A 12,189-nucleotide genomic window follows, 5' to 3' on the forward strand; every position below is an offset into this window, starting at 1 on the left:
AGCAGACAATGGTGGATGTCTAGTACATATTTACACCCTCACTCACTTTTCATAAAGCAGAGTATCTGCTAAGATGCTGCTGCTCAGTCACTACAATTCCCACCATGAGATTAGCTCCTGTAAATGGAATATGAGTAGAGGTGTTCCACTCCCAAGCCAAGATGATTAAGAAGCAGATGTGCCTTTCTCTATTTTTGCTTTTCCTTTTCCTCAGTTAGAAGCAAAAGTCATGGAACCTTTAGGTGCTGGCAGCGCTACACCCTGAGTCATCATGTGGAGTGTTATGTGCCAAACATTCTCACTGAATTGTGTAAAGAAAAAAATATGCTTTTATTATTAAGTCACCAATATTTGGGTATTCATCTTCTGTAGCAGCTAGTGTTAACCTAATGAAATGGGAAACATCCACATAACTGACATCACTCAGAGAAAAGAAAAAAGTGTTTTAAATTGACAATAGCATTGATCTTCCTCGATGCATAATAGAAACTCCCTGAAGGTAGAGACTTTCCCTGTTCTCTTCAATGTTGTATCCCAAATACTAGAACAGCTACTGACACATAGTAGGTGCTCAATAAATATTTGTTGATGAATGATGTAGTAATTTTTTAAATTGCTGCATGAAGAATTACTACAATCATAGTGGCTTAAGCAACACACATTAATTATTTCACAGTTTCTGTAGGTCAGGAGTCTGAGAATGGCTGCTATAACTTGGTCCTTTGCTCAGGATCTCACAAAGCTACAATCAAGGTATCAGCTGCAGCTAGTTTCTCATCTGAGGCTCAGTGACCTCTTCCAAACTCATACTGGCAGTATTAATTTTCTCAGAGCAGTAGAATCTGTGGTAGCTTACTTCTTCAAAGCCAGTGGGAAAGAGAGTTCCTTACCTCTGGACCCTTGTTTCGATGGGATTTTTACTAGGTGAGCTGATTTAGGTTAGGCTCACCCAGTAAACATCTCGTTTTTAATTAACTTACAGAAAACTGATTATGGACCTTAATTACATCTGAAAAGCCGTTGTATTCTCGTCATAAAATGTAAGCTAATCAATGTAGTGACTATTCTAATACCTTTTCCGTATTTTTAGAATATGGAACTTAGAAGCAAGTTCTAGGTTCTGCCCATATTTAAAGGAGGTTGTTATACAAGGGTTTTACTTACTGTGAGTTATTTTAGAATTCTGCCTACCTCAAAGGACAAAATATTTTGAAAATAATGCTTATACTTTAAAATGTGGATATAGAACATTATTTTATTTTATTTTATTTTATTTGTTTTTGAGACAGAATCTTACTCTGTCACCCAGGCTGGAGTGCAGTGGCATTATGTCAGCTCACTGCAAACTCTGCCTCCTAGGTTCAAGGGATTCTCCTGCCTCAGCCTCCCGAGTAGCTGGGATTACTGACATGCAACACCACAGCTAATTTCTTGTATTTTTAGTAGAGATGGGGTTTCACCATGTTGGCCAGGCTGGTCTTGAACTCCTGACCTCAAGTTGATTCGCTCGCCTCGGCCTCCCAAAGTGCTGAGATTACAGGCGTGAGCCACTGCGCCCAGCCTAGAACATTATTGTAAAATAGAGATGATGACTACTTGTAAACTTGTTATAATAAAAATCCAGTATTTTTTTAAAAATTTTTTTTTTATTATTATTATACTTTAAGTTCTAGGGTACATGTGCATAACGTGCAGGTTTGTTACATATGTATACTTGTGCCATGTTGGTGTGCTGCACCCATCAACTCGTCAGCACCCATCAACTCATTATTTACATCAGGTATAACTCCCAATGCAATCCCTCCCCCCTCCCTCCTCCCCCCTCCCCATGATACGCCCCGGTGTGTGATGTTCCCCTTCCCGAGTCCAAGTGATCTCATTGTTCAGTTCCCACCTATGAGTGAGAACATGCGGTATTTGGTTTTCTGTTCTTGTGATAGTTTGCTAAGAATGATGGTTTCCAGCTGCATCCATGTCCCTACAAAGGACACAAACTCATCCTTTTTTATGGCTGCATAGTATTCCATGGTGTATATGTGCCACATTTTCTTAATCCAGTCTGTCACTGATGGACATTTGGGTTGATTCCAAGTCTTTGCTATTGTGAATAGTGCCGCAATAAACATACGTGTGCATGTGTCTTTATAGCAGCATGAAAATCCAGTATTTTTAAAGTTTTAAATTTAAAAATGATTTTAAGAAATTAGTAAAATTATGAACAAGTGATAAATATTCAACTGTCTTGCATTTTTATGAACCTAGGGTAAACATAATATATTTACATAGAAACATATTCATACTACTGTAAGAATATTCTAATAAGATAAATTTTTACTAAATTATAATTAAAAATTCATGTTCAGAGATAGTAGTATACTATAGATACTAGTATCCCAAGTATTTCTAATAGTAGTGGTAGTAGTAATAAAAAGAATAATGGAAACAAAGTATTCTATTGATGTTTGATATTAATATAGCAGATAAAGTAATTATTAAATTATATTTGCTGTGTTGCTGTTAAAACTGGAGAATCTGCCATTTAAAAATTTACTGGAACTTCATTTCTGCTTTCCAGGGTGGAATTTTCTCTTCTTCTCTTTGTGGTGATCCCCCACTATACTCTGGGAATGTCTGCATTTGTGGGCTTTTATTCATACTTATAGAAAAGCACCTACATTTTCTTCTTGAGAAAGTGTTAATCTCCAGAAAGCAGTCCACGTGCGGACACTTGAGATGGAGATAATAAATGTTGTCCTCGGTCATTTTGTTTTGATCAAGATTGCCTTTCTTAGCATTATTGTTTCTTCATTTGTTCTTAGGGAATGTCTGTTTGTGAGTTTTTCTATGCAAGCATGTACTCATAAAATTCTGAAAACAGAAATGAAGCTTTGTTGCCTGTCTTGGTTCCTTGACAACATTGAAGCTTTCCAATGCTTAACATGCTACACTAGGAAAAAAACACAGGTGATTCTGTATTTTGGGATTGTCCTGAAAGGAGCCTAGGGTGAGACCAATGCCTGTGAGTAGGGGGTGGAGTTCTCCCTAAGAAGAATGCATGATCCCCGTGAAGCAAGCTGGGGAGAGGTCAATCAAGGGCAGAAACTTGATTGGAAATCAATCAAGAGATTGGGGACTCCTGGGGGAGTCAGGAGGAAGGAAAAGCCGTTTCTTTTCTTTCTCACCTCAGGGAGTTGGTGTCTAGACTGCAGAAGAAGATGTATACTGTACTTAGGAAGCTCTCCTTGCCTCTTTGCCAGAAGGTAAGCTGGACTTTATAAAATAGAGGAGACAAGGAATGGCAGGAAGGTTGATTTTCACCACAGTGAGGCAGGTCAAGATCTAAACAGGAAAAGGTGTCAGGAGATGACTGACATGTGGCTTGGGACTGTGTATTCTAAACGCAGCCACAACCAATTTCAAGTTTTCTGTGTGATATAGTTCCCGTCCCTGGTTTCTTTTAGTGACGTCTTATTAAGCATTACATAGCGCAGTTGTGCTTTAGAGAATTGAGGGATGAGCTTACCATTACACTTGCAGTAAAGCTTCTATAGGGGAGAAGCACCGCCACCCTGAGATGTACATGAAATGAAACTCAACTCAGAACTGGGGGGCATGGTCCAGCATTAGATTGGGGTATTCCAAGTGACCAGTGAGTTCCAAAATATAATTTGAGAGCATGTAACAAATGGTATCAGGATTCCCAGAGGTACTGGGAGAAAGAAACCTCATAAAAGAGTGTCTCTACAAAAGTACATTTATAACAAAAAAAAAAGTAAAAAGGAAGTGCTACTTTATTTCAAAGTCTTCTGAGGCCTGGAGCATATGCATTAAAACAGTTTTCCTTTGTTCAGCTTTTCTTGTTCTTTATCCAGTTCCTGACAAAGCAAATGTGTTCAATTTCCCACCTGTAGATAGAAACATTTACAGTTTTGTCTTTCCAGTGAAGGCCTTGATTACACTTGAGTAAAAGGCAATAGGACAAGAGGAAGAACAGTGATGTTAGAGCATATAAAGAATAATAATAACTTAAAATTGGAAATACTTATTTTTATAACTTAATTTCTGAACATATGTTAATACATTATATATGTGTTAATTTTATGTATAAAACAAATCCAACTGTACTTACGAATACCTATCAGAATCCCAAATAGTTTGAAAATACCGAATATAGTAAAACTATCACAATATCAACTAAAAATTTCTATTTGATTAAAAATTATTATGAAGATACACATATGTTAACAAGCATAAATTTATTTGATTTGGGATTGTGTACATCTACCTTAGATTGAGATAACTTTTGAAAATATGAGAAAATTAATCTGAATAGCAGGCAGAAGAGGTTTATTTCATACTATCCATTCCTTTCTTCCTTCCCCAAAAGATTCTTTGATATCTCCTCCAAGAAAAAAATCGGAAGGAACCTAGAAAAACTTGTCATGCTGTTTAAGGAATGACTGTTAGGCCAGCCGACACAAAGAGTGGAAAAGAAAATGCTTGAATGTAGGGATGTAATGAAAATGATCTGGCTGATCATAGAAATTGCAGGAGGGATTCTCTCATGAGATGGGAGGTGAAGGATTTCATTTCTAAGCTTCCTTTCAGCACTTCAGATTCTATAAATTTGACAGTCTTGTCCACCATTACTTGCTGAATTACACTGGAGTAGGTTTGGTTGTTTAGTTATAATGTGACTGCCATCTTTGCTTAGCACCCTTTATTCCTTGTGCATTTTTAAACCTTTCTTTTACTTGACCAAATGCAAATACATGTACTTAGATTCTGCCTACACATCAGTAACATTCAAAAGAAAATACATACTTAATCATGCAGATGCTTTGTCCAACATGACACTAAACATTTGCAAAAAGGTGATATTCTAACACTTTAGAGGACAGTGATTGAGTTGTAGCTACATCGAATCTGTGAAAGCACATGGCAGCCCTGTGATTCATTTAATCTTTGAGGATATGAATAACAACAAAGAAGTCAGTGATCTGGGCTGCCAATTTCTTGTTTAGTTTTTACTTTCTATGGCTTACAAAAATATTTCTTTTATTCATTTAACCTCATCATAGAAGGGTAAAATTGGTATTACTAATCTCATTTTATAGACAGGAGAATTGAGGCTTAGGCAATTAAAGCATCTAGCCCAAGGTGACCTAACTAGTTAATGATGAAGGAGAACTGGTTAATGAGGAAGCAGAGACTTGAATTCAAGTCTTCTGACTTCAGAATTTATTTTCCTTTAGCATCAGATACTTGTTTTACTTTTCTGGAAAATAGGTTTTAGAGTTTATATCTTAATTTTTAAATTTTATTTTATTTTATTTATTTTTATTTTTTATTTTTTATTTTTTTTTTATTTTATGTTGAGACAGAGTCTCACTCTGTTGCCAAGCTGGAGTTCAGTGGCACGCTCTCAGCTCACAGCAACCTCTGACTCCCTAGTTCAAGCGATTCTCCTGCCTCAGCCTCCCGAGTAGCTGGGATTACAGGCACGTGCCACCATGTCCAGCTAATTTTTGTATTTTTAGTAGAGATGGGGTTTCATCATGTTGGCCAGGATGGTCTCTATCTACTGACCTTGTGATCCACCCACCTTGACCTCCCAAAGTGCTTGGATTACGGGCGTGAGCCACTGTGCCCAGCCTATGCCTTAATGTTTTTACACCTCAGTGGAAATGGTTTGAATTAGAATTATCAAATGCAAGTAAAACACTTATGGTATTACTAGAATATAGCAGAATATAATGTATGGTTGCTTAGTTTTATATTATTTCTGTAACTTTAAATAAATGAAAAATGCTTGATGGTGTCCTTTTCTGATAAAAAAAAAAAAGTTTTCTGTCTCCTTCTCTGAATCAATTTACCATGCTCTCAGTATCACAACAGTTTTCAGTTGAGATTTTATTTATAAAGGTAGAAGCTTCTTGAGACAATTCCTTTTTGTGGTCGATAAAGCATTTCCTGCTTCTCCTCAACAGACTACCACTGGACCTGACAGTGGTAAAAACTGTCTCCATATGCCCGAGAGTCCTCTGTAGCTTCTGTGAAGAGGCAAGGTGCCTTTTGGCGGAGACAAAGTATATGTAATCTTCCTCCCCATCTTTTGTTAGGCTAAATTTGAGGGACTAGAATATAAACATTTTTCAAAATATTGATTAATGTGGTTGTTTCTATGTTAAAAAATAAATTGAATCAGTTGTTTAGCATCAAGTGTACAAAAGGAAATACGTTGATTTTTTTCCCCACATGTCAGTTGGCTGTTACAGTAAATATTTTGGCACTGTATAGACATTAACATTGTCTACATGATGCCAAAATGATGTGTTGACAAAAGAAAAATGCAAATAAACTAGTTATATAATGTTTTATAGCTACAACTGTATTTTTCCTGATGTTATGTATTTTTTTCTAAAGCAGTATAATTATATGATGTTTTATAATTTATGGATATAAAATTTGGGATATTTTTCTTGATTTTAGGAGGAATCAGAATTATTAAGAGCCTATTTACTCATTTAGACAACTAATCTAAAAATTGACTTCATATTAAAGACTGACTTACAATACAAATTTTCTATAAAATTATGCTATGCTGGCCATAGTGAATTAAATAAAAATTAAGACAATAAGTAAAATATACACATATAAAACGTATCTATGATAATAGAATGAATAGTAGAATTTTGGCTCAGACTATTTTTATTTATGAGTAAATAAGAAATATAGTTAAATAATAGGGAAAACAGTATAATTAGATATTTCTTTAGGAGTCACTAGAATAAACACAAAGATGAATCACTTAGCATATACTTAGCACAATTATAGGGGCTGTGAGGGACACCCTGCTTTGGTTGAGGAAAATGTAATATTTATTAAACAATGTTGAAAATATACAACAGAATATAAGTGCTAAAATACATTCTATAATTGCTTTAGGGGTACCAAGGAAAAAAAGATTGATGAAGGCTGTGTTGAAGAGGTGGTGTTCCAGCTGAGCCTAAAGCAAAGGTCAAGTTTGAATTGATAGAGGTGAGAAAGGAAGACATTCCAGATGAGAAGGGCAACGTGAGGGAAATCCTAAGGGTGAAAGTAAGCAGGGTGTGCATTTCCAGATTGTCTGTGAAAATATAATACCGAGTGCCTTTATTTTAGACATGGTTCTAGAAAATATCTTGAATTTCCATCTCCTTTCTGATTTTGCAGACCTTGTCTTTATTGAAGTGTTGGAACAGTATTAGTAATAACGTTTATTAGACAATAATGAAAAGAAGAATGATAGTAATCCGCTGTCATATTATTTGTCTAATCTGCAATTACAGTTCTCACTGTCAACATATATTAATAAACAACCAGTCTTAAATGCTGTTCTCTAAATCCATTACTTAAATAGTGCTTTACAAGTAATGTGTTGAAGAGACCATGGTCTTAAGATTCAAAATCATGATGTAATTCAGCTAGATTTTGAGGCAGAGGTGGAGAAAGAAGGGCTGTGCAAAATAGCATGATGAACTCTGGTCTTCCTATTGGGTACTTGTAAGCTTTTCTCTAGGTTTCTTGAGACAAAACTTTTTTTTTTCCCAACTAATGGGCAACTCCAGACCCCTGTATATTTATGAAACAACTAATGAGCAACCCCAAACACCTATATATTAATGCTGTATGTGTGAGTATGACAGGAGACATTTTATCTGCGTGCAGATAAAATGATATGGTTAGGCTTGGTAGTCCCCATCTAAATCTCATCTTGAATTATAATCCCCAGGTGTTGAGGGAGAGACCTGGTGGAAAATGATGGGATCGTGAAGGCAGTTTTCCCCTTACTGTTCTCATGATAGTGAGTTCTCACGAGATCTGATGGTTTTATAAGCGTCTGACATTCCCCCTGCTTGCACTTCTCTCTCGCCTGCTGCAATGTTAATACGTACCTGCTTCCCTTTCTGCCGTGATTGTAAGTTTCCTGAGGCCTCCCTAGCTATGTGGAACTGTGAGTAAATTGTACCCCTTTCCTTTATAAATTACCCAGCCTCTGGCAGTTCTTTATAGCAGTGTGAAAACAAACTAATACATAACATTACAGGCATTCGGAGCTTTATAATCAAAGGAAAAAAGTAGGGAAGAAGTAGAAATAACTAAATAGAGAATGACTTATCAGGAGAATAGAGTGAGATCTGCTAGAAAATTCCTTCAAAAAAAAGTGCAATAGGTGAGAATATTTTTTGGTAGTTCGCAAAGCAACCTTTCACTTTTAATAGTTATATATTGAATATACATTAGTATACTACAAAATGAGTGGGGTGTGTGTGTGTGTTTGTGTAATAAGCACAAGAAAACAAAAAATAGTGTGTAGTTTTTACATTGTGGTTCCCAAACAGTAACAGTATCACCTGGGAGTTTAGAAATGCAAATCATCAAGCACCACCGCAGATACACTGAATCAGAAACTTTGCAGCTGAAGCCCAGCAATCCCTCCAGGTGATTCTAATGTGTACTAAAGTTTGAGAACCACTAATTTGATGAATATATAATTGCTTAGGGTAAGGCTAAATTAAAAATTATTTAAATTTAAAAATATATTTTGGTATATAAGTGGTAGTTTAAAAAGATAAATATAATGAAAGTAGCATTTGAGTTACTGAAGTTAAAAATAATGCTCTCCTTTGTAGTACTGTAAAAACTGTGGCTTGGGAGAATTTACCATGAAGAACAAATAAGAAAATGAGGAAAAATAAAGAAAGAAGGAAGGAGATGGGATTTAATGTCAACTAACATGTATCAGTAAGAAGCATGTGGAAGATCCTTTATCAAAATATTCAGTAAGTCATTTGTTGGGACTATCTTGTCTAATGTTGAATATCTGAACCTCATTATTACAAATAGTCCAGTTAAAGATAGCAGGGCAGAAAAATCCTTGACTTTATGTCCCAAGCACAGAAGCACTTCCCAGATGGCCTGAATTAATGGATATTTTGTTGGTTAAAACACCAAATGTCTAAAAGCAAATTAGAGTCATTTGGGTCAAAAAAAAAAAAAAAAAAAAACACAAAAAAAAACCCCATACTTAATTTTCTTTCTATTTGGCAGTAATCCAGTTTGAATTTTTCTTGTGCCACTATCTATAATCAAGGAATTTGTGTAAACCTCAGGGGATTATATTCTCCTTCACAGAGAATGCCCAGGATAGGCTATTTCAGCCTCCAATGTGAAGCAAATGTGAAATTCTGTTTTTTTTTCTAGACTTAGATTTAATAATCTAGTACCCGAATTGATTTTATCATGCAAGTGCCTACTGGTAAATTTAATAAATCATAATCTTTAATGATGTAATTTCTGGACATAGAGCATATTAACTCTAAAGAAGTAAATGTCTATCAGGCATTTAAAAAAGAATCTTAGTTTAGGCTTTGTCTCTAGTTTATACTAGCTCTGGTTTTAATGATATATTTTATATGTTGAGCATATATTTCAAATTCTAGTAGCTAATCATATTATTCAGTGGCTATAAAACCCACTTTTGTTATATATTTATCATTCAAGTATTCTACTACATGCAATAAGAAATAGCCAATGTACATACTAGAAATATCAGAAGAGAGTAGCAAGCATTAGCAATCCTTCACTTGGGAAGAGGCAGGAGTTCAGAAAGAGACTATATGTCATGAGTAGGGCTTGAGAAAAACAGAAAATGGAGCAGGAACACCAAGTCACCAATGAAACCTTCAGTACTCCACATGTCACACTAAGCACAAGGAGAAAGCTGTGGTCCATCATTGGAGAAATTTGGAGTTGGTAGTGCACTGAGATAAATACAGCAACTACAAAACTCTCATCCATTTCAATTACTGGTGAGACTGATTCAACTACCAACACTAACAGTCTTAGAGAAGAAGAGATATATCAATTTCTGGGTGCAAATAATAGTTACCTCAGTCTCTACTGTTTCTTCACACACAATGTTTGATGTTTATTCATATCTACTTTCATTCCTGTTTTTTTTTCCTGGGGGGTGTGTGTGTGTATGTGTGTGTGTATGTGTGTGTCAGACAAAAAAAAAGACCCATTGGCAAGAAAACAAAATAGTCAGTAGAAATAGAAATAGAGATATCCCAGACGTTGGAAAATTTCGGCAGTCTTTGAAATAACTATGATTAATATTTTTAAAATCTAGCAAAAATGTAGACAAAATATTAACAGGAGAATTTCAGTAGAAGACTGGGAAGTATAAAAAAAATTGAAAATGCTTAACAGAAACAATTCCTTTGCACTTATCTGCAAACTAGACAAAGAAGAGGAAAAAATCAATGAACTTGAAGATAAGTCATTTGAAATAATTCAACTTGAAATGCAAATAGGAAAAAGAGAGAAGAAAAGAGAATTAAACATCCAGAAATGTGGGACACTATCAAACTCTACAAAATACCTAGACTTGGCATCCCAGAATGAGAACAGGGAATAGTGAGAACCCAACAATTCGTGTAGAGTTACAGGCCAAGAATTCACCAAAATTTACTGAAGTCAACAAACAACAGTTCCAAAAATCTCAAAGAACCCCTAGCAGACTAAATATACCTACGTACATCATAATCAAACTGCTTAGAAACAAAAATAAAGAAAAAATCTTGAAAATACCCAAAGAAAAAAGAAACATATAGAGAAGAACAAAGTTAATAATGGCAGTAGATTTTTCGTCAGAAAGCTAGTAAGAAAAAACAAAAGAGAAAAACAATGAAGTGACATGTCAGCTGGGTAAAGAAACAAAACAAAACAACTTGTCAACCAATAATTCTATACCCAACTAAATCCCTTTTAAAAATAAAAAATATGTAATTTTTCACATTAAAAACAAAATTAGAGAATTTATCACTAGCTTACCTGCACCACAAGATATGTTATTTAAAATAAGTCTTATAAAGGACAGAAATAATATGAGGTCAGTTGGAAATCGATGTCTACGGAATGGATATGTCCCAGAAGTGGTAAAAATGTAGACAAATATAGAAGAGATTTTTTCCCTTACTTTTGACCTTTTTAAAAGATAAATGATACTTTATAACAAAAAGAATGGTAAAATATTGTGGGGTTAATAACCAGTGTAAAAGCAAAATATATGGCAGTAGTACAAATGATAGGAAGGAAGAAATAGAAGTATACTGTTGTAAGGGTCCTGTGTTGTGCAAAAAGTGGTATACTATTGTGTGAAGGTAAGCTGTGATAAGTTAACAATGCATATTGTAAAATGCAGAGCAACAATTTAAAAACTAAAACAAAGATATATGGCTAATAAGCCTATAGTGGAGATAAAATGAAATTATTAAAGTGCTCAACTCAAAATATAGCAGAAAAAGAGGAAGAATGAAACGAAGAACAGATGGAATACTAGATAAGAAATGGCAAGATTTAATCCCAACCATATTATAGATTTAAGCCCAACCCTATCAAAAGGTGTATTTGATATAAATGGTCTAAATACTGAAATTTACATGTAGAAATGGCCAAATTGGATTAAAAAAACGAGCTCAAATATTTACTATTTATAAGAAAATTATTTTAAAATAAATATGTCAAAAGTAAAAGGATGGAAAATATATACCATGAAACACTAATCTAAAGAAAAATGGGTATTAACAGAGATAAAGAAAGAAATTGCATGCTGAAAAAGATCCATTAATCGGGAAAACATAACAATCCTAACAATCCTAAAGGTAAAATTTGAATCACCTAATAATGGTACTTCAAAATACATAAAGCAGAAAAATAGTAGAACTGCAAGGACAAACAGACAAATCCACAATTATAGTTTGGATTTTCAAAACTCTTCTCTCAATAATAGATAGAATAAATAGGCAAAAAATATTTAAACCTACAGTTGGTATTGTACTTCTGCTTAATAGTAAAAACCTATCTGACCATATCTAGTCAACATTGTTAGAGGTCATAGTCACTTCAGTAAGTCAAGAGAATGCATACTGATTGTAAAGAAATACTGTGAGCTCTTCACTCACTGATGATATGATTGTTAATATAAAAAAATCTCAAATGTAAATTTATAAAAACCTAACACTAAAAAGTAGTAAGTTACAAAGGCCATAAAATTTAAAGTTAATATTTTAATACTCAATTGCTTTATATACTAGTGATAAATATTTAAAATGGAAATTAAAAAAAAATACCCTATCCAAC

This window comes from Macaca mulatta, chromosome 8 (genome assembly GCF_049350105.2).
Source record: "Macaca mulatta isolate MMU2019108-1 chromosome 8, T2T-MMU8v2.0, whole genome shotgun sequence".
NCBI classification, from domain to species: Eukaryota; Metazoa; Chordata; class Mammalia; order Primates; family Cercopithecidae; genus Macaca; species Macaca mulatta.